The 27,990-nt window shown below is 35.6% G+C and overlaps 2 long non-coding RNA genes across 2 annotated transcripts in view; one reads left to right on the forward strand and one right to left on the reverse strand.

Annotated features, from left to right (window-relative positions):
* Nucleotides 1-27,990, reverse strand: part of LOC140601523 (uncharacterized) — a 602,967-nt gene that overhangs the window by 333,181 nt on the left and 241,796 nt on the right. The window contains exon 8 of the long non-coding RNA XR_012004538.1: nucleotides 6,728-6,845. This is a non-coding gene — a long non-coding RNA (uncharacterized lncRNA). The remainder of the gene's footprint in view (nucleotides 1-6,727; nucleotides 6,846-27,990) is intronic.
* LOC140601527 (uncharacterized) lies at nucleotides 1,250-25,826 on the forward strand. Its single transcript, XR_012004542.1, has 2 exons — nucleotides 1,250-1,442; nucleotides 5,780-25,826. It is a non-coding gene; the product is annotated as an uncharacterized lncRNA (long non-coding RNA).

Below are 27,990 nucleotides of genomic sequence, written 5' to 3' on the forward strand. Positions count from 1 at the left end.
CTAATCTAGCTATCAGACATATGTGTATTTTATTCCTTATCCACTTTGGGAGTTTATGTTGATCCTTTGTCATAAACCTAAAGAAAAATAAACTTTTGAGTATTAAATTTGTGGTTTCTCTGAATCTTACCCTTCTGGTTTCAGGTGTTTTTAGTTAAACTTGACTATATTTTGGTTTCCCATGTTAGTGACAAATACAGATATCTTGGCTCAGATTAAACTCTTGCCAACCTCGCTCTATACTAAGTCATGACATCATCAACTCAGAAAGCCACAGTGAAATCACCATCATAATCCTCATCATATATTAATATTAGAGCTATCTTTTATTAAATTTTTACTATGTATCAGGCATGTTCTAGGTACATAATGTTATTTTCTATCCTCAGAAAACCCTAAAATATTTGCAATATTTACACATTAAAGATGAGTATATTAAAGCTTATAGTAGTTGAGTAATTTGCCCAGGATCACATGACTAGGTGGTATCAGAACTGGAATTCAACTTGAGATCCATTTATCCTGAAAATCTATATTTTCCATTATTTATAAAATACCTTTCTGTATGAACTTTCAAATGTTCTCTCATAACTTTCCTCATTCTTACATTTTTTGAGCCATAGTCATGGTGGCATTTAATATACTCATTAAGAATATCAATGGATCATCAAATATATCTGTACATCAAAATGCCATGTACCAGAAACCTGAACTAGAGCCTGGAAAACACTAACATAAAAGTCTAAAATATAGGAGCACCCAGGTGGCTCAGTGGTTGAGCATCTGCTATTGGCTCAGGATGTGATCCCAGAGTCCTGGGATCAAATACCACATCAGGCTTTCCACAGGGATACTGCTTTTCCTTTTGCCTATATCTATGCCTCTTGTGTGTGTGTGTGTGTTTCTCATAAATAAATAAATGAACAAATAAATAAATAAATAAATTTTTAGAAGTTTAAAATACAGAGATTAAATGGAAGTATACCATTTTGGAAATTGTAATATGATATCATATAACGAAAAAGACTTGTATCTTTGGAAAACAAGCAATGTAGTAAAAATGTTTTTCCTGTGTTACTCCAGCACTAACGAAGGTAAGGCATATTTGACTATATCTATTTTCTGATTTGTTTACCAGGTTATAGATCTAAAAAAAAAAAAAAAAAAAGAGTGCATTGTGCTATCATAATTGATCATACTATCCTTTAAAATTAGTTTGTTTCTCATTGCTTTTCTCCTTAGTCTTAACTTCTTGGCAGCTGGATTCTCCTACTGGAAGAGAGCATGTTGGTCAGTTGAATGAGACATCTCAGTCTGCTTAACAGAGACCAGATCTTCTGATGTGTTTGAGTGGGTCCTTTACGGAAGGCACTCTAGAGAGCATTCTATATATGGCAAAAACAATTGACCTTCTTGTTGAAAAACTAGTCTTCTACATTCAGGTTGGTGTTCCCCCATAAACTGCAACCCTAAGGAATAGGTAAGATGTATTTCTAAAGCTGCAAAGCTGAGGACCAGACCATATGTGAAGAAAACTCCATCTGCAAACCATAGCCAGCATCAAGCCAGTCACTATTGCTCTTCTAGAAGAATGCTGAATTAGATGCCCAACTATATTTCACTCAAGGAGAGAGGTTACAAATTTGCTGGGTGACAGGATGTTCCCTAAAGTCTCAATGTCTCTCATAATTGCTTTCTTAATTAATTCTATTATCCAAGAACTTTCCCCCAAAACCTTAGGGTTAACTGTGTATTGGAAAATATTTTTTTTATTAGTCCTTAAACTATTTCCTTCTAGCCTTATCCCTTGGTTTATTTGGAAGGGAAAGTTCACTTCTTTGTTTTGATTTTGGTAGTAGTCTCTACAAACCTTCTAGAACTCTTCATGGTCCTCTTGAGGAAATATTGTGTAACTCTCTTCACAAACTGACTTTATTATTTTGGCCTCTGATAAAATACTTGAGCACACACTACCCTAACTCACCTAACCCTGGGGAATGGAGTAATTGTATGAAATTACTACTCTCTGGTTCATTCATGTGGCCAAATTTGCTGTAACCCAGACTCTAGGGGGCCAAGTCTTTTAAAAAATAACTAAAGATAATAATCAGAGTAAAGTAGCAAGTAGGCACAAGGAAATTCATAAAATACTGCTGCATTTCAAAAAAAAAAAAATCCATTAAGACAGATTATCTAAGAGATTACCCTCAGGCAAAAATACCGAAATTACATGATAAATCTAGTTCTCTGACATTCAAAGAAATAATTACTAGAAATAGAAAAATTCTCTTTTGTTTGTCTTTATCTTTCCCCATCATCAAACAAGCATATTTCTTTAAATAGTGGACTCAAATTTATTCCTCCTTAAATGATACTTTAAATAAAATATCCATGTATATTTGAAAAGAGACTATCATTGATTCTTATGTCCACTGCTTATACTATTTCCTTATATTATCGGCCCATCTGTTATTAATATATTATCCTAACATTACATAATAATGATGAGGCAAGCACAACTAATAAGATGATCACCACTCTAAAGATATTTAATATTTATATTCTCTCTCTTGAAAATGATAAAATCTGGTAGAATCAGAATTTCTATAATCCAAAATATCTAATATTAATGTTGAAAATATTATTAAATATATAGTTTGCAAGGGTTTCTATTTTTCAAAAAATCAAATTCCCTCCCCACAATAAGTATTTGTCATTAAAATATTATCATTATAATTTGTTCTTTGATGATGCAGAATGTATTCAACAAATATGTATTGAACCTTAACTACATAGAAGACTCAGCAATCGGTGCTAGAAAGCCTACAAAAGTGAATACGTTGTTGCCCTTAAGGGCCTCTTATTTGTTTTAAACATTAGTTTTAACTACATGTACGTATGAGGAATTTCATGGTGTTAGAGATTTCCAACTGACTGAATAACAGATGGCTGGATGTTTATCCTGCTGGCAAAGGTAAAGATCTTATGGGAAATAAAAAATCAGAATATTCTGGATTCTTCCTGAATATATTTTGCCCTCATGACAGACAATTATCTGAAAACATTGTAGGCACTTTTATCGCATCTGCAAATATCTATAGTATGAAGTTCAGGTCTTACTACAGCATACAAAGCCCTCATGATCTGGACATCCCTACATTTGGACTCTTTATATCAATGCAATGGTGATATTAAAAACCAGCAAGGCCTAGGCACCAACCAACCAGAAACAAGCAGCAGTGGCCCTGAAGGTCTTCTGCAGTGTGGGATCAATTACCCTGTGAGTTATTAGAGTTGGGAAAGTTTTAGGAAAAAGAGGTAGACTGAGCCAGTCTGTCAGCCAGAGGACCACACGTGGGATTTAAAGCAATGGCAATTTGCTAGTCAGATGGAAGTATTTCAACATCTTAGCCAACAGTAAAACACATGCCAATAGCCAATTAGCTCTGTTCCAGGTTAGTGAGTACCCTTTACTCTTGTCAACCAGACTAGTTAGTATTCCTGAAATGTTTCATAGCAAACTAGTTCACATCCTCTAAATGCTTCATACCCAAGTAGTTAACATTCCTTAAATGTTTCACACTAATAGTTTACATTCCAGAGATGTTTCATTGCAATGTAGTTCCTTCTGCCTGAAATGTCCTTCCTTCTCACCTTTTACCACCTGTATAAATAAGTTTCAAGACCTTGCTCAGGCTTCAGAGAGGAGGTAATGCTTAAACACTGTGCCTAAAGGCTCCTTTCTGAACCTTTCAGGTTCCCCTCCCTTCCCTCAAACCACAACATTAAAGATGTCCTCTGTATTTCAACCCTAGATTATGTGATGGCATCTTGGCATTTATTTGCTTACGTGTCTTTCTCCACTAATAGACTGTTGTTAGTTCCTGGAGTAAAAGATGGTGTCCTATTAAACTTTGTATCCTTGGGGTGCCTGGGTGGCTCAGTCCGTTAAGCATCTAACTCTTGATTTTGGCTCAGGTCATGATTTCAGGGTCCTGGGATTGAGCCCTGCATTGGGTTCCATTCTCAGCAGGGAGTCTGCTTGAGGATTCTTTCTCCCTCTCTCTCCCTCTGTCCCACCCCTGCCCTCTCTCTTTCTCTAAAGTAAATAAATAAATCTTTAAACAAACAAACTTTGTATCCTTGGCTCCTATAAAACCTGCCTAGTAAATGGCAGATCAATAAAATTGGAACTATCTTCTTTAAAATTTTGACCATTTGTTGAATAAAGGTAAATTAGTCTAGATGCAGTTTGTTCAATGTTACTAAATCAGTGATTCTCAAACCTTATATGCATTGGTAACCTGAACACAGGTTTAGTTTAGTTTAACAAAACATGGATTATGGCTGCTACCCCCAGAGTTTGTCATTCAGTTTGTCTCAAAACAACAGTGATTCTCAAACTGTGGTTCCCAGACCAAGAGCATTGTCATTATCAGGAACTTCTCAGAAATGAAAATTCTTAGACTCCACCCAAGAGGAATAGTTTCTACAGATTCTTACCCAACCTTGTCAGTGTAGTTCTTGTCCCTGGCTACTACTACTTTTTACACATGAGACCTTCCTTATCATTATTGTAGATTAAGTAGATTCAACCAATAGGGCCATTTTACATGTGGTACAATTAATATTAATCTGATAAGATTGTCTGTTGTTCTGAGATAGACTGATTCAGTTAATAAGCTGAAGGACTTGAATGATAAAATAGTGACAGGCTCTCAATGAACAACAATGATAATGACCTTAATATCAATAATAGAGCCTTATATACCCACTCATCCCTGAATAAAAATATTGATTATTTCATTCCTATCAAATATAAGCAATAAAAATTTGGGGAAGATAGATAAAATAATACCTGTTGGCATCTTGCCAGAGCATTGATTAAAACACAGATTTCCCCTGAAGTTCAGCAACAATGCTTCTCATATTAGCTGATAGGACACAGTGATCCTAGATGGCATGTGCCAGGACCAGGAATTCATCTGAAACCTGCCTGTCCACAATCTTTGGTCTCCTTTCTATGTGTATAATATTCCATCAGGAGACTTCAAAAAGGCCACCAGAAAAGGACCTTTGACTTGAGAATGGGACCATTTACTTTACAACCTAGGATACAGGTAACAAAAGCACCATACCTTATGTAATCAAGATATGGTTTGGTTGATCTTTAAGCCTAAACATACTAGATAAATTTATATTTAAACGTCTTCTATTCAGTTAAATAATTTATTGATGACCATTTTATAACTGTTCAGTCCAAATTGCTAACTCAGTTGTGATATAAGTAAAGAAAAGAGTGTATTACAATGATTAAGAGCAGACTTGGTTTCAGACTAGGCCCCAGTTCAAATCCAAAATATCTTTGCTACAGCTGCGCAGAATCAGCCACTTCAATACTTTTAAAACCACTGCTCCTAAATGCTAACTTCTCTAAGACAGTAACACTAATATCCATAACAATGACAATAAGATGCTTATTCTCAGCCCTACATTGAACTTCAATCCTATATCACCAACTGTATTGTGAATATTTTCACTCTCAGTATTCTATTGTTGACTTTTTGGTTGATTAGGTACCATTATCTAGTTGTTTCTTTGTTTTCTGGATCTATCAGTCTCTACTTGTCAAGCCCCTTGTAGTTATTACGGGAAATACGATGGTTCTGGCTAATGGATACATGAGCAAAAATGCATCATTCTGTACTGAGTTGGTGGGGAAAAAAAAAAAAAAAACCGGTACCATTTTCCAATCTCTCTGTCTGCTTCTATGATCCAGAGGCAACCTCGCCTTACGAACACAGAACCACCAGATCAAAGCAGCCTGGATCACTGAATCACCACATGGAGGGCAGCTGCTGCAGAGAGGCAGTGAGAACAGAGCTGAACAATTTGGACAGAGTACGTTTTTCTCAGCACAAAAACACGGAGATCTGGGGATCATTTATTATGTAGTATAAGCTTAACCTATCTTGATAAATATGGTGTCCCAAAACAAATGTATCTTTTCAACCTTAAATACATGACATTTTTTAACATCATACTATCTTTCAATCATACTAAAAGGTGAGTTTTTAGTTACTTTTTGTCCCTTCTTCTCTTTTAGTACCATCCCCTCCATGTTTTGCTGTATCCTATCATTTGTATCTTAGAAATATTTCTCAGTTTTCATCAATCTGGGAAAGAAAAAAAAAAAAAAACGGAGTCATATCTTCTGCCTCTGAATGAGAGACACTTTAATCAATTCAAAAAATTAGGAAACTTAAGTCGCTAGGGTTTGTTATTTGGCAGCTCATTTTCGACCACAAGAATCACCTTGCCTGACTTTCAAGACACTCAACTTCATCTGTCACTAGGACCCTATAATACTTCCCAGCACCTACACTTATCTTCACCCAGTTTCCTCCTAAACAGCACTCCAGTTATGCCTCAGCACCTTTGTACTCTGTCTTCTTACCTACACAGCTTTCAAACTGAAATCCAAACTCATTCTTCTCATGAAGCCTCTCCTCATTTTTCCAACCTCACCAATGTCCCCTTACTCAGAACTCTCTCTGTGAAGAAACAGTTCCTAATAGTTTAGTGTGTAATACTTCTTTAATTATTACTACTGGCTTCCAAAAGGTTCTAGCCATGCTTTTTACTGCTTCTGAATCTGTGACAATATTTAGCCTAATACAAAAACACAAAATAAAGTACAAAAAAATAAGTACTAAATATTTTTTACCTGCTTAAACTCATCAGTAGACTTTCATATGACGATCAGCTTCTTCCAGGGAAATGTGGTAGTTTGTAACACACATCCTTCCTTTTCAGCACAACATCTCAGACTCCAGAGATTCTACCTAAATGAGAAACCACTGACTTGTTCATGAAAAAAAGGAATTGGCCTTCAATGGTATTTTTTCAAAACCTCACATTCTTAGCAGATGATTAGTGACCTATAGAATTTCTTAGTATTTGCTCTCATAAGTGAATTTGATTCTTTAATAATTATATATTGCCAGACAAACTTTAAAAGTATCGACAGATTAGTACCATAAATTAAACTTGCTTGTTCATTTATAGTTCAGATGTGTTATGATGACAATATAGAACAATATGGGTGGTTTTACTTGCAGTATTTTACTTTTTCCTAAAGTTATGTGGAATATAACTAGTATTGTTTCGTCCTCAAAAAGGATTATCTTCTGAATCGTATCTTCCAATGATGCTTAGTAATTATTATACCTTAGTTTATTTGCATTAAACACTTTCCAATAAAAGTTTCTCAGTAATTAAATTCTACTGACCTAGTTTTCACTTTCCTGGTTTGTAATCCATTTCATCTCCTAGGTTCATAATAAGTAATTACACAGATTAATGATAAAATAGCAAAAGAAGAGAGTAGAAAAATCAAAGGGCTCCAATAAATCACATACAGGATCATCAGTCACAGAATATCTAAGGAATAGTTGTAATTCGATCATGAGGGACATGTTTTAAATGCAATTACAACACTACCACAGACCGCCATTTTCTTCTCATTAGTGCACACCAGTCCTTTGTAGAGACGTGCTGTAGTACTTCATACTCAAGGCTTCCCTTTTAAATCTATTCACTAATGAGATTCAGTGGTTGTTGCATTTTTCTAAAATACTTTTCAAAACTTAGCTGTGCTGCTAATGAAGAGTGCTGCTTCAACTTAAGAAAAATAGGCCTGAATCCACTGCTTAAAGCAATCATTCTTGAACACACCCAACTCTCTCTTATTTGTCAAGGGCCTTTACAAAAAATTATTTATTCATCAAATATTTACTGAACCCCAAATACTGTGCTAACCAATTAGGATGAAGCAGTAAACAAGACACATCTAATCTTTCTCTGTCTACATGGAGTTCTTGTAAAGCTTTGCATTCCAACATGGTAGCTACTAGCCACATGGGACTGCTGGGTATGAAATGTGACTTGTCCAAATACAGATGTGCTATAACTACATTGTGAAGTCTTCCCCAAAATATAAACATAAAGTATATCATCTAAAAATTATATTAAATATTAAAAATATTTTAAACTTGTAAATTACCCTGGGTAACATTGACATTTTCACAATATTAATTCTGCCAATCCATGAGCATGGAATATTTTTCCATCTCTTTGTGTCTTCCCCAATTTCTTTCAGAAGTGTTCTATAGTTTTTAGGGTATAGATCCTTTACATATTTGGTTAGGTTTATTCCTAGGTATCTTATGCTTTTGGGTGCAATTGTAAATGGGATTGACTCCTTAATTTCCCTTTCTTCGGTCTCATTTTTAGTGTATAGAAATGCCATTGATTTCTGGGCATTGATTTTGTATCCTGCCATGCTACCAAATTGCTGTATGAGTTCTAGCAATCTTGGGGTGGAGGCTTTTGGGTTTTCTAGGTAGAGTATCATGTCATCGGCAAAAAGGTAGAATTTGACTTCTTCTTTGCCAATTTGAATGCCTTTAATGTCTTTTTGTTGTCTGATTGCTGAGACTAGGACTTCCAGTACTATGTTGAATAGCAATGGTGAGAGTGGACATCCCTGTCTTGTTCCTGATCTTAGGGAAAAGGCTCCCAGTGCTTCCCCATTGAGAATGAGATTTGCTGTGGGCTTTTCGTAGATGGCTTTTAAGATGTTGAGGAATGTTCCCTCTTTCCCTACACTCTGAAGAGTTTTGATCAGGAATGGATGCTGTATTTTGTCAAATGCTTTCTCTGCATCTAATGAGAGGATCATATGGTTCTTGGTTTTTCTCTTGCTGATATGATGAATCACATTGATTGTTTTATGAGTGTTGAACCAGTCTTGTGTCCCGGGGAAAAATCCTACTTGGTCATGGTGAATAATTTTCTTAATGTATTGTTGGATCCAATTGGCTAGTATCTTGTTGAGAATTTTTGCATCCATGTCCATCAGGGATATTGGTCTGTAATTCTCCTTTTTGGTGGGGTCTTTGTCTGGTTTTGGAATTAAGGTGATGCTGGCCTCATAGAACGAATTTGGAAGTACTCCATCTCTTTCTATCTTTCCAAACAGCTTTAGGAGAATAGGTATGGTTTCTTCTTTAAATGTTTGATAGAATTCCCCTGGGAAGCCATCTGGCCCTGGACTTTTGTGTCTTGGGAGGTTTTTGATGACTGCCTCAATTTCCTCCCTGGTTATTGGCCTGTTCAGGTTTTCTATTTCTTCCTGTTCCAGTTTTGGTAGTTTGTGGCTTTCCAGGAATGCGTCCAATTCTTCTAGATTGCCTAATTTATTGGTGTATAGCTGTTCATAATATGTTTTCAAAATCGTTTGTATTTACTTGGTGTTGGTAGTGATCTCTCCTTTCTCATTCATGATTTTATTAATTTGAGTCTTCTCTCTCTTCTTTTTAATAAGGCTGGCTAATGGTTTATCTATCTTATTAATTCTTTCAAAGAACCAACTCCTGGTTCTGTTGATCTGTTCCACAGTTCTTCTGGTCTCGATTTCGTTGAGTTCTGCTCGAATCTTAATTAACTCTCTTCTTCTGCTGGGTGTCGGGTCTATCTGCTCTTTTTTTCTCTAGCTCCTTTAGGTGTAAGGTTAGCTTTTGTATTTAAGTTCTTTCCAGTTTTTGAATGGATGCTTGTATTGCGATGTATTTCCCCCTTAGGACTGCTTTTGCTGCATCCCAAAGATTTTGAACGGTTGTATCTTCATTCTCATTAGTTTCCATGAATCTTTTTAATTCTTCCTTAATTTCCTGGTTGACCCTTTCATCTTTTAGCAGGATGGTCCTTAACCTCCACGTGTCAATGTTACCCAAGGCAATTTACACGTTTAATGCAATCCCTATCAAAATACCATGGACTTTCTTCAGAGAGTTAGAACAAATTATTTTAAGATTTGTGTGGAATCAGAAAAGACCCCAAATAGCCAGGGGAATTTTAAAAAAGAAAACGATATCTGGGGGCATCACAATGCCAGATTTCAGTTGTACTACAAAGCTGTGGTCATCAAGACAGTGTGGTACCGGCAGAAAAACAGACATAGATCAATGGAACAGAACAGAGAACCCAGAAGTGGACCCTGAACTTTATGGTCAACTAATATTCGATAAAGGAGGAAAGACTATCCACTGGAAGAAAGACAGTCTCTTCAATAGATGGTGCTGGGAAAATTGGACATCCACATGCCGAAGAATGAAACTAGACCACTGTCTTTCACCATACACAAAGATAAACTCAAAATGGATGAAAGATCTAAATGTGAGACAAGATTCCATCAAAATCCTAGAGGAGAACACAGGCAACACCCTTTTTGAACTCGGCCATAGTAACTTCTTGCAAGATACATCCACGAAGGGTATCCCTGGGTGGCTCAGCGGTTTGGCACCTGCCTTCGGCCCAGGGCGCGATCCTGGAGTCCCAGGATCGAGTCCCACGTCGGGCTCCCAGCATGGAGCCTGATTCTCCCTCTGCCTGTGTCTCTACCTCTCTCTCTCTATGTCTATAATAAATAAATGAATAAATCTTAAAAAAAAAAAAAAGATACATCCACGAAGGCAAAAGAAACAAAAGCAAAAATGAACTATTGGGACCTCATCAAGATAAGAAGCTTTTGCACAGCAAAGGATACAGTCAACAAAACTAAAAGACAACTACAGAATGGGAGAAGATATTTGCAAATGACGTATCAGATAAAGGGCTAGTTTCCAAGATCTATAAAGAACTTATTAAACTCAACACCAAAGACACAAACAATCCAATCACGAAATGGGCAAAAGACATGAACAGAAATCTCACAGAGGAAGACACAGACATGGCCAACACACACATGAGAAAATGCTCTACATCACTTGCCATTAGGGAAATACAAATCAAAACCACAATGAGATACCATCTCACACCAGTGAGAATGGGGAAAATTAACAAGGCAGGAAACCACAAATGTTGGAGAGGATGCGGAGAAAAGGGAACCCTCTTACACTGTTGGTGGGAATGTGAACTGGTGCAGCCACTCTGGAAAACTGTGGAGGTTCCTCAAAGAGTTAAAAATAGACCTGCCCTACGACCCAGCAATTGCACTGTTGGGGATTTACCCCAAAGATACAGATGCAATGAAACGCTGGGACACCTGCACCCCAATGTTTCTAGCAGCAATGTCCACAATAGCCAAACTGTGGAAGGAGCCTCGGTGTCCATCGAAAGATGAATGGATAAAGAAGATGTGGTTTGTGTATACAATGGAATAATACTCAGTCATTGGAAATGATAAATACCCACCATTTGCTTCAACGTGGATGGAGCTGGAAGGTATTATGCTGAGTGAAGTAAGTCAATCGGAGAAGGACAAACATTATATGTTCTCATTCATTTGGGGAATATAAATAATAGTGAAAGGGAATATAAGGGAAGGGAGAAGAAATGTGTGGGAAATATCAGAAAGGGAGACAGAACATAAAGACTCCTAACTCTGGGAAACGAACTAGGGGTGGTGGAAGGGGAGGAGGGTGGGGGTGGGGGTGAATGGGTGACGGGCACTGAGGGGGGCACTTGACGGGATGAGCACTGGGTGTTATTCTGTATGTTGGCACTGAACACCAATAAAAAATAAATATATTATAAAAATAAAAAAAATTAAAAAAACCAATAAAACAAAAAAAATATTTTAAATATGTTTGGTTAAATAAATACAGTACTAAAATTAAATTCATCTGTTATTTTTGCTTTTGTTAACATTGCTATTAGAAAATATAAAATTATGTAAGTGGCTTGCAATTGGGTTTTGCACTGGATTTCTATTGGATGGTTCCTCTCTAAAATCTCTAGGGAGACAGGCCATTAAATAAGTATTTACAACAAAAGGTAATGACAAATTGGATAAGAAAAATATTAAAATGTACACACAGCAGGAGCCTTCAGTTGAGTCAGATATTAGATTCTTCTAGTGACCAAATTCACATCTATGGAGTTCCAGAATTGAATAGCTACCTTGGCTAATTTAATAGATTCTTCTTTGCTATCCCCTGGTACATTGTACATACTATTTTAGCACTCATTATGTTTTAAGTATTTTAATTCAGTAACAAATACTTACTCAACTAAACACTCTCTTACTTATTATTGCATGTCAACATATATTGTGGGTACAAATTAAGAAATGAAAAATGCCATCTGGAGAACTATGAACCAAAGTTAACCTGGGATGTCTTTGCACAAAGTAGTACCACTATTAGTCACTATGGTATGCTGCCCTCCCTGCCCAGGAACTGAGATATTTTGTTATTCACTACCTGCAGATGTCCAGCCTGGTGGAACTGATTTTTAATGATCCTACCATAACACCTGGTAATCAACTACTTTCTGAATCCTTGCACTTGAAAATGGTTATGCATCTGAAGTGAAACATGGCAGGACAGTTGCCTTGTTGCTGGAAGTTAGGCACTAGTAACAGATCCAATCTCACATCCATAAAGAAAATTGGACAGTACTCCTGCATGACAGACTTTCATCTCAGTCTAAGATTGATGTATTTTGACTGACAGAGTACCAGAGGATGTGCTGGCTTCCTGAATATGGTTTATGTCCTTGCCCAATATTGTATCACCTTGTATGCTGCTGAGGTGGAAAAAATATATATCAATCACTGCAGTTAGTGTATTTCTGTATTTCAGAAACTCCAAGTTTATCTGGCAAAAGTGTGCATAAGGTGTCTTTCTTCCCCAGGCATTTACACTGACAGCATTATAAAAGGGAACACAGACCTCTTCAAATGCTCCTGGGCAGTTCCCTAAAAAGCAATGATCAGTGAAAACAGCTTCAGTGTGATGATTTCAGAGTGTGATGAAGTCTTTCGGGTTATGTCTGTACAGGCCTGAGGAGTTCATGTACTTTTTTTTTTTTTCAATTAACTAATGAGGAAAGCTGGCCCCTGAAAAAAATTGAGCTAAATGAATAAACAGTGCTTTAATCAACAATAAAACTAATCAATTAACATTTAATTTTTGAGCCTTCATGTTGACCCAGCACCTTATAAAAGCTAACGTCCATATAAACTACTTAAAATATGGGGCTTTTGGGAAAAAAAATGGGGCTTTTGTCTTTATGGGAACTAAAAGATAAGATAAACCAAATGGAGTACCAAGAGTTATGAAATAAAGTAACAATTTCTATTATATTATATGTTGTCAGAGATCAGAGAAGAGAGTAACAAGTGGGAAATATCAAGAATGAAGTCCCTGACAGTTACATGCAAAAGAATGAAACTGGACCACTTTCTTACACCATATATAAAAATAAACTCAAAATGAATTAAAGACCTAAATATGAGATGTGAAACCATAAATTCCTAAAAGGAAACAGAGATAGTAATTTCTTTGACATTGGCCTTAGCAACATTTGTCTAGATACTTCTCCTGAGGCAATAGAAACAAAAGCATAAATAAACTCTTGAGATTACACCAAAATAAAAGGGAAGGCATCAACAAAACAGAAAGGCAACCTAATGAATAGAAGAGATTTGTAATGACATAACCAATAAGGAGTTAACACACAGAATATAAAGAACTTACACGAATTACCACCAAAAAGAAAGTAATGATAATAATAATAATCCAATTTAAAATTGGCAGAGGATCTGAATAGATATTTCTCCAAAAAAGACTTTCAGATGGCCAACAGATACATGGGAAGATGTTCAATATCACTTGTAGGGAAATCACAATGAGATATCACTTTAAACCTATTAGAATGGCTAGTATCAGAAAGACAATAAATAAAAAGGTTTGGCACGGATGTGGAGAAAAAGGAACCATGCATTGTTGCTGAGAATGTAAATAGGTGCAGCCACTGTAGAAAAAATGTATGAAGAGTCCTCGAAAAATTAAAAATAAAAATGTCAAATGATCTGGGCATCTACCTCAAGAAAATGAAAACATGACTTTGAAAAGACATATGCACCCCTGTGTTTATCGCAGCACTAATCACAAGAGCCAAAATACGGCAGCAACCTATGGCATCCACCGATAAATGAATGGATAAAGAAGACCTGGTATCTATACACAATGGAATGTTAGCTAAAAGGAAGAATGAGTTCTGCTTATTTGTGACAGCATGAATGGAACTAGGGGGTATTATACTAAGTGAAATAAATCAGTTAGAAAGAGACAAATACAATATTATCTCATGTAGATGTGGAACCTAAAAACAAAACAAAAAAGCAGAAACAGATCCATAAATACAGACAACAAATTCATTGTTGCCAGAGGGGAAGAGTAGGAGGTCTGGGAAAAATGGGTGAAGGGAATGGGAGGTATAGTATTCCACTTATGGAATGAAAAAGTTATGAGGATGAAAGGTACAACATAAAGAATATAGCGTACGGTATTGTAATAGCACTGTATGGTGACAGATGGGAGCCACACTTGTGGTAAGCACAACATAACGCATAGAGTTGTTGAATCACTGTGTTGTACACCTGAAATTAATGTAATACTATGTGTCAACTAGTCAACTATACTTCACTTTTAAAACATGCAGTCCCTGAAGACTTCATTTTGCTTCGGGGGTACCTCTATGGAGTTTCAACACTTCAGTCTCCAAAATGATTAATGATTTTCATATTCAGAATTTGTTACGAAGAAGCACGTTTGTTTGTTATACATCAGACAGGTTATTCTGAATGGCCTTTGATTAGATATCTAGGTGTTAAAGGAACTGCAATGAATAATAAATCTAAATTATTGCTGAGCTCAAAATGAACCAACAAAAACTCTAAGAGGCAGGAGTGGGGAAAACTATTTTGGAAAATCTCTAAGCCACAGGATACAGGATATCTGTAAATAAACCATAAAGAGGTGTACTCAAAACCTGGATACAAGGAGCAAGCCATGGGAATTAAAACACAGAGTTATATTTGTGTGATACTGTGATGAAGGTTAAGGAGGAGATGAAGTGGCTCCTTGGGTTAGAATAACACAAAAGGCCAGACACCCAGAAGTTCTGAGCTCTTGATCACCAGAAATGTGCTTTTCCAGGATCTGAGTACTTCACTGGGAGAAACAGATGTCAAATTATGAAAGTAAAGCCGTCCAGTTCCAGGTACACTTATGTAATTTCTTCTGTTTTATTAGTGGTGTGGTGGTCCAAGGTCCTCATTTTTCACCAAAGTGAAATCATTAACCAATCTTCAGACAGGATTACAATTTGGCCTATAATACCTCTATTCTCTAAGTGAGTTTATATAATAATAGGATTATCTATTCCTTTAAAAATTGGGAGAACTTTCCTGTAAATATATATATCCATTCAGAATAACCTGTCTGATGTATAACAAACAAACGTGCTTCTTCGTAACAAATTCTGAATATGAAAATCATTAATCATTTTGGAGACTGAAGTGTTGAAACTCCATAGAGGTACCCCCGAAGCAAAATGAAGTCTTCAGGGACTGCATGTTTTAAAAGTGAAGTATAGTATAGAATATATATATATATATATATATATATATATATATATATATGAAGGTTTGAAGTTTTCTTTTTAAGTACATTTTAAACTAATGTTTAATATTTTTTTTTATTTTTCTTTTGAATTTTAAGTAGGCTTCACACCCAATGTGGGGCTTTAACTCACAACCCTGAGATTAAGAGTGGTATGCTCTACTGAATGAGCCAGCCAGGCATCCCTAATCTCTTATTATAGAACTATCCATGTATTTTGTTTCTTTTTGAGCCAGTTTTCCTCATTTAATTTCTTCCTAAGAATTTTCCAATTTCTAACTTTGTTAGTGTAGTTATTCATGGCATTTCATATTATCTTTTAAATTTCTACTTGCTCTGTACCAATGACACCAATTTATTAGTGCCATTTATTTGTGCTCTCTTTTTTCTTAATTGTCCTTACCAGAGATTTGTTCACTCCATTAGCCTTTTCTAAGGACTAACATTTGATATTTTTATCCTTCCAATGTTTATTTTTTCCATTTTATTCAATTTCACTTTTCTTTTTTAAGAAAAATGTCTTCCTTATTTTCTTTGGACTTATGCTATATTCAATCATAAAAATAATTTTGAACAAATGAGAAAAAATTCTATCATACAAATTACCTTCTTTCATCATAATCCAATAAATTTAAAAATCAATATCAAAAAGATAACTTAAAGAAACATATACTTCAAAATGTAAGTTACATTTACAAAAGCCTCATGGTTGAAGTAGTAATATTAGATATTTTAATACTCTCAGAACTGAAAAAAACAATGACAATACCTCATTCATAAATAATTAGATGGTCCTAAAGGCATATTTATAAAGTTTTATTTCTATATTAGAAAATAAGAAAGACTGGGATGCCTGGGTGGCTCAATGGTTGAGTGTCTGCCTTTAGTTCAGAGCGTGACCCCAAGGTCCCAGAATTGAGTGCTGCATTGGGATCCCTGCATGAAGCCTGCTTCTCCCTCTACCTATGTCTCTGCCTCTCTCTCTCCGTGTCTCTCATGAACAAATAAATATTTTTTTTAATTTTTCTCAATTTTTGCTTAAATTCAATTTTCCAGCATATAGTACAATACCTAATGCTCATCCCATCAAGTGCCCTCCTTATTGCCCATCACCCAGTCATCCTATTCCCCGGTCCTCCTCCCCTTCCACAACCCTTATGATTGTCCTTCTCCGATTGACTTCTTATAATATGCCGAGTGAAATAAATAAAATCTAAAAAAAAAAACCAACTTGAATTTCTATGTCTAAGAAAAATTCTTTACCCATGAAAATGCCATTTCTACATCTGTGTCAGTTTGCAGAGATGTTAAAATTGAGGGGGGGACTAAAATTTTGTTTGCTGTAATTGGTAAAGAGAAAAGGCATGTCCATATACCTTGAGATGAAAAAAAACTGTCCTTAGATATTTATAATACATTTAACCATTATCAATATTTTATAACTTGTTTTATCATCTCTCCAAATTTATTTTCTTGTACAATGACTCTAAAAGGTAATTCCATAAAATAAGTTTCTATAGAGTAATAAGTTTGAAGAATACTGAACATTTGATGCATTGCTTGGAGATTCATTGCTTACTAAAGTCTCTTAGAAGTGCTTCACCAGGGACAGCCCTCATGGCTCAGCGGTTTAGCGCTGCCTTCAGCACAGGGTGTGATCCTGGAGACCGGGGTATGTGTTCCACGTCAGGCTCCCTGCATGAAGCCTGCTTCTCCCTCTGCCTGTGTCTCTGCCTCTCTCTCTCTCTCTCTCTCTCTCTCTCGGTGTGCCTCTCATGAATAAACAAATAAAATCTTAAGAAAAAAAGCACTTCACTATAGAAATAAATTTTGTTTAATCAAATAGTTCCCAAAAGTGTTTGGTTATGGCCTCAATTTACCACATAATATTTAATAGTATCCCAAGGAACACTTTGGAGTCACTTTTAGAGACTCTAGTTTTCTTAGCTCATTAAACTAGCAAACACATAGTTAGACTAACAAAGGACAGAAAATAATAGGAGTGGGTCAGTTTTTTTCTGGACAGATCAGAATCCAATCATCTACCCCAGATGGTCCCACATGCCTGTGGCACCAATCTCAGGCGGGTCTGAAAGAAGGGAAATGACCTTAAAATAGTAGTGCAAAGGAATTAAGGGGTCCTGAAATAGAAATAGAGTTCACAAACACAGATGTTATCTCTCTTATAACTCCTTTAAAGTAAATTTCTTTCTTTTGCACTCTCCTGATTCCAAGGCTCTCATCTCTTGTCTCAGAAGAGAGACCACTGATATCCCGGGATAGAAGCCCATATATGCCATATGAAATATTAAAAACTGGGTAACTGTGTAAGGTAGGTAAAAAATGTGACAAAATGTCCATACACATTGATTAAAATTATTAAATCAAATGAATTATAAGTCCATGCTTTCTGTGTAATAAACTTAAATTTTAAAAATGCATCTGAAAATCTAACAGAATCATATTTTCCCATTGCTGGAAAATGCTAGTCAAACATATAGTCTTAAAGGGTGGAAAAGGCCTGCATGATGAACAATTATAGCACTTTAAACCAGAAAAGTCAATGTATCAAGAAATACAGAGCAAGAAAATAGATAATGTAGAAATCCTGAAGTCTAGGTTTTCCTGTCCTTCAATTCCTCCAAAAACCATTAAAGACATCATACTATGATTTCTCCAAATTTACTGACATACTTTATTGCATTAGAGTAGGATAATATGCCTTCTTATTCTAGATTATTTATGGTGAATTCCAATGTTTTGCTTACTAGAGCATAAATGAAATGTGCTACTCAATTATTTGGTGATCCTTGGTGATAAATCTAGAAGCAAGTCCTGTGAGCACAGAGGGCAAAGATGAAAGAACCTAAAATTCATAGCCTTTAAAGTATGAAATATGACACCTGCTCAAATGATTAAAGAAGTTGAAAAGTGAGGAGAAAACACAAATATAAATATTTCTTACATTATTTGAGAACTTACATGCAATTTATTAAATGCACAAGTCACAAAAGCAGTTAGAAAAAATACTGAAACCTCTGGAGAAGTCTAGAAAACTAGTGCCTTGTCAGTACAGAAGTGTCTGATGGCCAGGGAAGAATTTGGGGACCCAAAAGAGAAGCTCCTTTTACATGCAAGAAAGAATGTAAGAGTTCCCACAGAGTGGAGGAAGGGCAGTGATGATGGCCACCATGATGGCCCATGCAGTGTAACCAAGCTCAGAACAGGAAGCAATTCTTGGAAGCCTGAAGATTATACATTTGTGAAAGAGTTTCACTTGGAATTTCAATACAACTCTCAAGACTGTCTATGATGTGACGGGGTTCAAATCATCTGTGGATCTAGGAGAAGTGGCACATACAAAGCAGACAAAGGAAGCAAAGGCTTAGGGAAACTTCTTGAGCCTCTATTTATGGCTCTGAACTTGGCATGGACACACACATAATAAGTATTGTATTCAAACTCCAATGCTCTAATTCTCTTTCAAAAATTGAAAAATCTGAAACTATTTACACATGTGATTCCAGGGCTGGCTCCTGTGCTGTGCAGTATGCAAGATTCCAACTTCTGGTTGGATTCTCCATGGACTTTGACATCATTAGGTTAATATTAGAGTTTAATGTTGCAAATTCTACTAACTCCATAGTTTCATTATTGTAGTGCTCTTCATATGTTGAAATCTTTGATACCTTCTTTTTTTGTTGTTCTTTTGCATTAGAATTTGCCTTTATGTGCCCTGATGCTATGTCTAAGTTTCCATAAACTGTTTCGTTGTGTAAGCTATGTTACCATTTTATTTTAAGCCAAGTTCTGATTATTTTCTAGTATATTGTGATACCTATTTTAACAATTCAGCTTTTAAGGTATTACTTTATAATATAAATATATTACTATAATAAAATATATTCTGGAAACTTCATGGTTGCTACTCTGACAACTCTGTAAACACATGCATACACACACATGTAAACACATCTATAACCTTTACCAAATAATTGGATTTAATGATTCTTAAGAACAGATAATATAGTATTATATTTTTGGAGCACCTCATGTAAGTGGATTGGTCATTCAAAATATTATTTATTTTTACTCTAAGTAGGTAGATACAAAGAAAACAGAAGTCAAAAGAGAAAACAACATATTTTTATACAAACAAGAAAAACGTTGAGATCAGACACAGTCTTTATGTAAGCTTGGCAGTTTTAGCTTTGCTAAATATAATACATGAAAGTCATATTTCTGTTTGAGAAAAAATATGCATAGACAGTGAGCAAAAACCTTAAGAAGCAGAGTTTTGGAGCCAGACAACACAAAGCCAGATTCCAATTCAGGACTTATCACATATGGACCTAGTGACTTCATGGTCATATCTATAAATTTGGGACCATAAAACCTAACCAGAAGGTTACTGAAAAGGATGAGATAGAGATGTTTCTGATATAGCTGATCTCAAACACTGACCAGTATTCCCCTCAAGCTACACTCTACTCATTCACACATATACACATACTATAGTTGTTTCACGTTAGATTCATACTAGATGATTCATATTCAATCACAATTGACTCGCTTTGAAAAGTCAGGAAGTCCAAAATAAGAAAAAAATTTAAATTATAGACTACCAAGATGGTAATTATTTGACACTACACGAGATATAAACATGCTACAGCCTTTAATATATAGCCCTTAATATTTTTAGGCAAATACATAGCCTTTCATTTACTACACTAGTAACTCTCAGAAAACAGCTGAGAAGACAATAGTAAATTTTTGTTGGTGTTTTTAAGACCAACTACTATTTGCAATCTAGCTTCAATACTGGTGGTAATGTCTCAGTTCTTTCCAAGCTGGAACACAACAAACAAGGAACCAAGAGTTGCTTGTTAGTCACATTCCAAATTTCAGAATTCGTGAATAAGAGAGTTAGAAAAAACACAGCATTCAACTTCTTCATAGTAGATGAGTCCAGATTTTGGAGAAATCTATGGAAATAAAGCTTAATCAGCCTTTTTCCATATTGTTCATTTAGATGTTCCCATGAGTGGAGATACTAGAATTTCAGGGGTTCATCTTGAAAACCCACACAGTGAATTGAAATAATAACCTCTTCCTGTTACCCCAGATAAAAGTGGTTATCCCTACAAGAATATGTAGTCTTTTATTCAGCTATGTCATTAAATATTAATTATTGTCCTTATTACTTCAGATCAACTTAACATTCTTTTAATTAAAGGTTAACCTTTTAATGTTTAATTTTCATATTTTAATGGAAGAGTTGGGATAGTATCATAATGCCTTTGACTTGCACATTACTCGTTTGCTTTATAATTTCGAGGAACAGACAACTTAGAAAAAATAATCCTCAATTGTTAGTATATACACCAAAAAGGTTGTCTAAACTCTTCTCATTTCTCTGTGGCCAATTTTTAAACAAATTTTAACTTTTTTTTTTTTAAAGCACTTATTGAACAATGATGGCTAGACCCCACTCACTGACAGGGGCACAGCACGCATAAAGGGATTCTCAGTCTTCTCTCTTCTCTCAGTGAATGACATCTGTAGATGAACCATTGTCACAGACCTCCCTTCTTCCCAGGTACTAAATTACTTCTTTTACTGGAAGATAGATATCTGGGGAGAAATGTTAGAACTTTAATAGGTATTGTTGAGGGTTCAATGAGTCTAATTAGCTTAGTCAACTAATTAAAGGAATACATAAGACCAAGATGGCATAGCTCATGTAAGTGTGTTAGCTTGGCTATAAATTAGCTATCCCATTGATGCAGGCAACCAGTCTTGAGTTGTATAAAAGAGGGGGTATGGATGGTACAAAACTGTATGCAGCCCACAGCTATTTTTAGGAAAACAAGTCAATTTCTCTAGTAATGATTTTATCATAGATACAGTCTGAGAGTCTTTCTGTCAGAGACTATCAGAGCAGAAGTTGCTGTAGAACTCGTCCCTTCATTAGATGAGCACTTAAGGCCCAGAGAGGTGATATAGTTCATCCAGCTCTGAAAGCATATATGTATGAAAGTTGTATGTAAAACAAAGATCAAAAAGATTTTTAAAATAGGGCAAAAGTGGATCTGACGACTTAAATACAAACAAAAGACCTCAAATAGATGCTCATACTAAAATGGTTAAGTTTTACTCCACCTAAATAGAAATATGTACCGTGGGAAAAATACCGATTTCAGTATCACAAGGACTTAACTTCTTGTGGCTTAAAATACCTCCTGTCAGCAACCCTTTGTTAAATTGAAAATGTGGTTTGATATTGATGGGTAGGGAGATTCAAAGACCAGAAGAATGGACTTCCAAGGACCATGACATATATTCAAAACAATGTTGACCCTTCCAAATTCTCTAGGCATTATATAGTCAATATCCTCATATAAAATAACTTCTCTGTCCTTCACATGTAAGAAGGTTGGCATCTGTAACACCATTATTGCCACAGAACTGCGCTCTCCTTTCTACATATAACAATCTGTTCCACTCCCTTGCTCTGCCCAGGTACAGAAGAGAACATATGGGTTTTATGATTGATACAATGAAATTTACTAAATCTAAGGAGAATTCACATGTTTCTTGCTATAGTCTACTTGATAAATGTCATTAGAAACTCAATTTTAAAACTCATAATAAGCCTTTATAGAAGATTAATGTCTTATGAAACACAATCCTGTGGTAAGGATATGCCTGTCCTTAAAAAGAAAAGGATCATAAGAAAGGAATTATAAATTAAAAGAAAATAAGAGATTCAGTCAAAATCTCAATGGCTGTGAAGTGGTGCATTAACTACAATTTAGCAAGGGAAGGAAAAAAACCACAACTATTGAGCTTTTTCCACACAGAAACCATTTTATAAAACATTAAATTCCATTTCCTTTAGAAAATACTTCTTTAAAAAAAAAAGATTTTATTTATTTACTCATGAGAAACAGAGAGACAGAGAGGCAGAGACACAGGCGGAGGGAGAAGCAGGCTCCATGCAGGGAGCCCAACATGGGACTCGATCCTAGGTCTCCAGGATCAGGCCCTGGGCTGAAGGCAGCACTAAACCTCCGAGCCACCCAGCCTGCCCTAGAAAATACTTCTTTATATAAATGACTAAAAACCAATCCCTGCACTTCTCATAACTGTACAACAAAAAGCAGACCTGGATGAGCCCTTTACAGTTTTTACCCAAAGACTCAACAACTAAGGCACAATTTTGATAGTAGTGATGGGTGACAAATTGACCTTGCTGCCCAAAGCCCAGTATTCCTAATGTTTCTGAAGTGAGTCTTCAGATACCCAAGCTACAGTCACCAGTTACCAGCTCACATTCACCAGTCACCAAGCCATAGTTAACAGTTCACAGTCACCTATAACCAAGCCACAGTTAACAGTCACCAGTTGATATTCACTAGTCACCAACCCATAGTCATCAGTTCATAGTCCCCTAAAACCAGGCCAAACCATAGTCACCAGTAACTATGTCACAATCACCAGCCACTAAGACATAGACACCAGTTCACAGTCACCAATCACCAAAATATGTTGATTATAACCAAACCACAGTCACCAGTTATCTCATCATGATCACCAGTCACCAAGTCTCAGTCCCCTATAGTGAAACTACAGTCACCAATCACCAAGTCATTCTAAACTAAGGCCATAGTCATCAGTTACCAGATCAGCCATCTGTCATCAATTCATAGTCACCACTCACCAGGTCATATCCACCAGTAACCAAGCCATACCTACTTGTTTCCAAGCCAGTCACTAGTCACCAAGTCAGCTACCAATCTAAGTTTTCTCAGTTTGATTGACTTGACAAGACACTGGCAAACTTTTTCATAAAGAGCTAGACAATAAAAATTTTAGTTTCCTAACATCCACAGCCTCCTTGCTAGACCACACTACTAAGGTCCCAACATGATTCACAAATAATTCCCTTAATATCAAAGCAATAACTTACATACTATGAGAGGAATCTACCATTCTAATTAACTTCAGTGTTCTTGTCATTAAGATACCAGGTTACAAGGGTCATGATCCTTGCAAAGGGCATAACAAGTTCCCTGAGGCAAAAATAGTATCCTAGTTTTGGAGTCCACAGGACCAAAACTGAGATGTTCAATGTATGGAAAGCAGTATCATCTTCAAACCTAAAGATCATTCAGCTCCACATCCTTCCGGTCCCCCCTGAGTATGCATGGTAACCTGATAAGCAGATTTGTCCTTCTAGCAAGCCTTATTTGACCTCACAAAATATTGTTTAAAATTTTTGAAAAAAATTTTGAGTATACTTGACATGCAATGCTACATTAGTTTCAGGTGCATAACATAGTGACTCACATCATAGTGTAGCTACCTTCTGTCACCATACAACACTATTACAGTATCATGGACTATATTCCCTAGGCTGTACCTTTATTCCTATGATTTATTCATTCCATAATTGGAAGCCTTTACCTCCTACTCCCCTTCATTCATTTTGCCCATCCCCTACCATGCTGCCCTCTCAACCATCAGTTTGTTCTCTGTATTTATCAGACTGATTCCACTTTTGTTTATTCCTTTGCTTTGTTTTTTTAGATTCCACACATGAGTGAAATCAGATGTCTTTCTCAGTATGACTTATTTCATTTAGTATAATACCTTCTAGGTCCATCCATGTTGTTGCAAATGGCAAGATTTTATCCTTTTTTATTACTGCATAATATCCAGTGTGTGCATATGGGTGTGTACTACATCTTCTTTATCCATTCATCTATTGATGAACTCTTAAGTTCCTTCCATATCTTGGCTATTGTAAATAATGATGCAATAAACATAGGGGTGCACATATCCCTTCAAATTAGAGGTTTCATCCTCTTTTCCCCCTTTTTTAGAGAGTGGGGGGCAGCAGGAGAAGGAGAGAGAATCTTAAGCAGATTCCATGAAGGATCTCAGAATCCTCAGATCATGACCTGAGCCAAATCAAGAGTCCAACATTTAACCAATTGAACCATCCAGACAGCCCCGTGTTTTCATATTCTTTGGGTAAACATCCAGAGGTGCAATTACTCGATCATAGGGTAGTTCTATTTTTAATTTTTTTGAGGACTATTTTCTACAGTAACTGCACTTATTTATATTCCATCAAGAGTGCACAAGAGTTCGTTTTCTCCACATCCCTGCTAACATTTGCTATTTCTTGTCTTTTTATTTTATTTTATTTATTTATTTATTTATTTATTTATTTATTTATTTATTTATTTGATTCTAGCTATTCTGACAGGTATAAGGTGCTATCTCATTGTGGTTTTGACATGCATTTCCCTGATGATTAGTGACGCTGAGCATCTTTCCATGTGTCTGTTGGCCACTGTATGTCTTCTTTGGAAAAATGTCTATTCAGGTCTCTGGCTATTTCTTTCTTTAAAAAAAAAAAAGGATTTTATTTATTTATTTATGAGAGACACACAGAAAGAGTCAGAGACATAGGCAGAGGGAGAAACAGAGGGAGAGCAGGCTCCCCGGGGGAAGCTCAGTACAGGACTTGATCTTCAGTCTGAGCTGAAGGCTGATGCTCAACCACTGAACCAACCAGACATCCCCCTCTGGCCATTTCTAAATTGGATTATTTAGGGGATTTGGGGTGGGGGGTTGTGGGCTTTTCTGGGTGTTGAGTTGTATAAGTTCTTTATTTATTCTGGATATTAACCCCTTATCAAATATATCACTTGCAAATATCTTCTCCCATTAAGTAGGTTATCTTTTTCTTTTGTTGATGGTTTCCTTCACTGTACAAAGGCTTTTTGTTTTTGTGTAACCTTAATACTTTATTTTTGCTTTTGTTGTCCTTGCCTGAGAAGGCATATCTGGAAAAATGTTGCTAAGGGCTATATCAAAGAAATTACTGCTTGTGTTCTTCTTCTAGGATTTTTATGATTTCAGGTCTCACATTTAGGTCTGTAACTCATTTTGAGTTTACTTTTGTGTATGGTGTAAGAAAGTGGTCCAGTTTCATTCTTTTCCATGTAGCTGTCCAGTTTTCCCAGTTTTTCTGTTGGAAAGACTGTCCTTCCTCTGAAACAGACTACTTGACCATATAGACATGGATTTATTTCTGCACTCTCTATTTTGTTCTTTTGATCTATGTGTCTGTTTTAGGCCAGTGCCATACTGTTTTGATTACTATATCTTTGTAGTATGTCTTAAAATGTAGAATTGTGATACTTGAAGGTTTGTTCTTTCTCAAGATTGCTTCAGCCTTTTGTGGCTTTACAATTTTAGTATTATCTATTCTAGATTTAGAAAAATGCTGCCAATATTTTGATAGGGATTGCTTTGAAGTTATAGATTGCTTTGGGTAGTATATACACTTTAACAATATTGATCCTTCTAATCCGTGAGCGTGGAATATTTTTCCATTTGTTTGTTTGGTCTTCAATTTCTTTCATTAATGTTTCATAGTTTTCAAAGCACAGATATTTCACCTCCCTGGTTAAGTTTATTCCTAGGTATTTTATTCTTTTTGGTGCAATAGTAAATGGAGGGTTTTTTCTTAGTTTCTCTCTTTCCTACTTCTTTATAAGTGTATAGAAATGCTTCTGATTTATGGGTATTAATTTTTATCCTGCAACTTTACTGAATTCACTTATCAGTTCTAACAGCTTTTGAGAGGAATCTTTAGAGTTTTCTATATACAGAATTACATCATCTGCAAATACTAACAGTTTAACTTCTTCCTTACCAATATGGATGCCTTTTATTTCTTATCTTTTTTTTTTTTTTTTTTTTTTTCTTCTGTCTGTTGTGGCTAGGACTTCCAGTTCTATGTTAAATAAAGATGGTAAGAGCAGATATCCTTATCTTGTTCCTGATCTTAAAGGAAAAGCTCTCAGTTTTTCACCATTGAGGATGCTGTTAATTGGGTCATATACATCCTTTATTATGCTGTGGTATGTTCCCTCTAAACCCACTTTGTTGAGTGTTTTTATCATGAGTGGATATTGAATTTTGTCAAATGCTTTTTCCACATCTATTGAGTTGATCATATGATTTTTATCCTTTGTTCTGTTGAATTGGTGTATCATGTATATTGATTGGTGAATATTGAACCATTCTTGTATCCCCAGAATAAATCTCACTTGATTGTGGTGAATGATCCTTTAAATATACTGAATGTGATTTGCTAATTTTTTTTTTGAGGAACTGTGCATGTGTGTGTGTGTGTGTGTGTGTGTGTGTGTGGTTTGTGGTGTCTTTTTCTGGTTTTGGTATAATAGTAATGCTGGCCTCATAGAATGTATTGGGAAGCTTTCTTTCTTCTTCTGTATTTGAATAGTTTGAGGAGAATAGGTATTAACTGTTCTTTAAATGTTTGGTAGAATTCATTTGTGAAGGCATCTGGTCTTGGACTTTTTTTTTTTTTTGGTAGTGTTTTGATCCCCAATTCAATTTTGTTACTAGTTATTGGTCTGTTTAGATTCTCTATATCTTCTTGATTCACTTTTAGAAGATTGTACATTTCTAGGAATTTATCCGTTTCTTCTAAGTTGTCCAATTTGTTGGCATACAATTTCATAGTATTCTTGTATAATCCTTTGTACTATCAGTTGTTACCTCTCCTTTCATTTCTGATTTTATTTCTTTTTTCTTGATGAGTCTGGCTAAGGGTCTATCAGTTTTGTTTATCTTTCCAAAGAACTGCTCTTGGTTTCACTGATCTTTTTTTTTTTTTAGTCTCTTTGTATTATTTCTGCTCTATCTTTAATATTTTCTTCCTTCTACTTACCCTGTCTTTGTTATTTTTCTAGTTCCTGTAAGTATAAGGTTAGATTTTTTTATTTGAGCTTTTTCTTGTTTCTTGAAGTAGGTCTCTACTACCATATATTTCCCTCTTAGAACTGTTTTCTCACTGCTTTCCAGAACTTTTGGACTATTGTGTTTTCATTTTCATTTGTCTCTACGTGTTTTTTAATTCTTCTCTGATTTCTTCACTGACCCATTAGTTGTTTAGCAGCATGTTGTCTAGCCTCCACATGTTTGTATCTTTTCCAGTTTTTTTCTTGTGATTTATTTCTTGTTTCATACCATTGTAGTCAGGAAAAAATGCAGAATATGATTTTAATCTCCTTAAACTTATTGCGACTTGTTTGATGGCCTAACGTGATCAATTCAGGAGACTCTTTCATGTGCACTTGAAAAGAATGTATATTCTGTTATTTGCAGATGGAATGTTCTGTATTTATCAGTTCTGCCCATTTGGTCTAATGTGTCATTCAAAGACACTATTTCTTTAATGTTATTCTGCCTGAATAATCTACCCATTGATTTAAGAAGGCTGTTAAAGTTCCCTATTATTATTGTATTACCACCAATTTCTTCCTATCAATATCTGCCTCATGTATTTAGGTGCTCCAATGTTGGGTGCATGGATATTTACAATTATTTTATCTTCTTGTTGGATTGATCCCTGACACCACAATTTTTTTAACATGATGTAGTTTAGAACATTTAAATTTGGATAATT

The sequence above is a fragment of the Canis lupus genome, chromosome 12, assembly GCF_048164855.1.
Source record: "Canis lupus baileyi chromosome 12, mCanLup2.hap1, whole genome shotgun sequence".
NCBI lineage: Eukaryota > Metazoa > Chordata > Mammalia > Carnivora > Canidae > Canis > Canis lupus.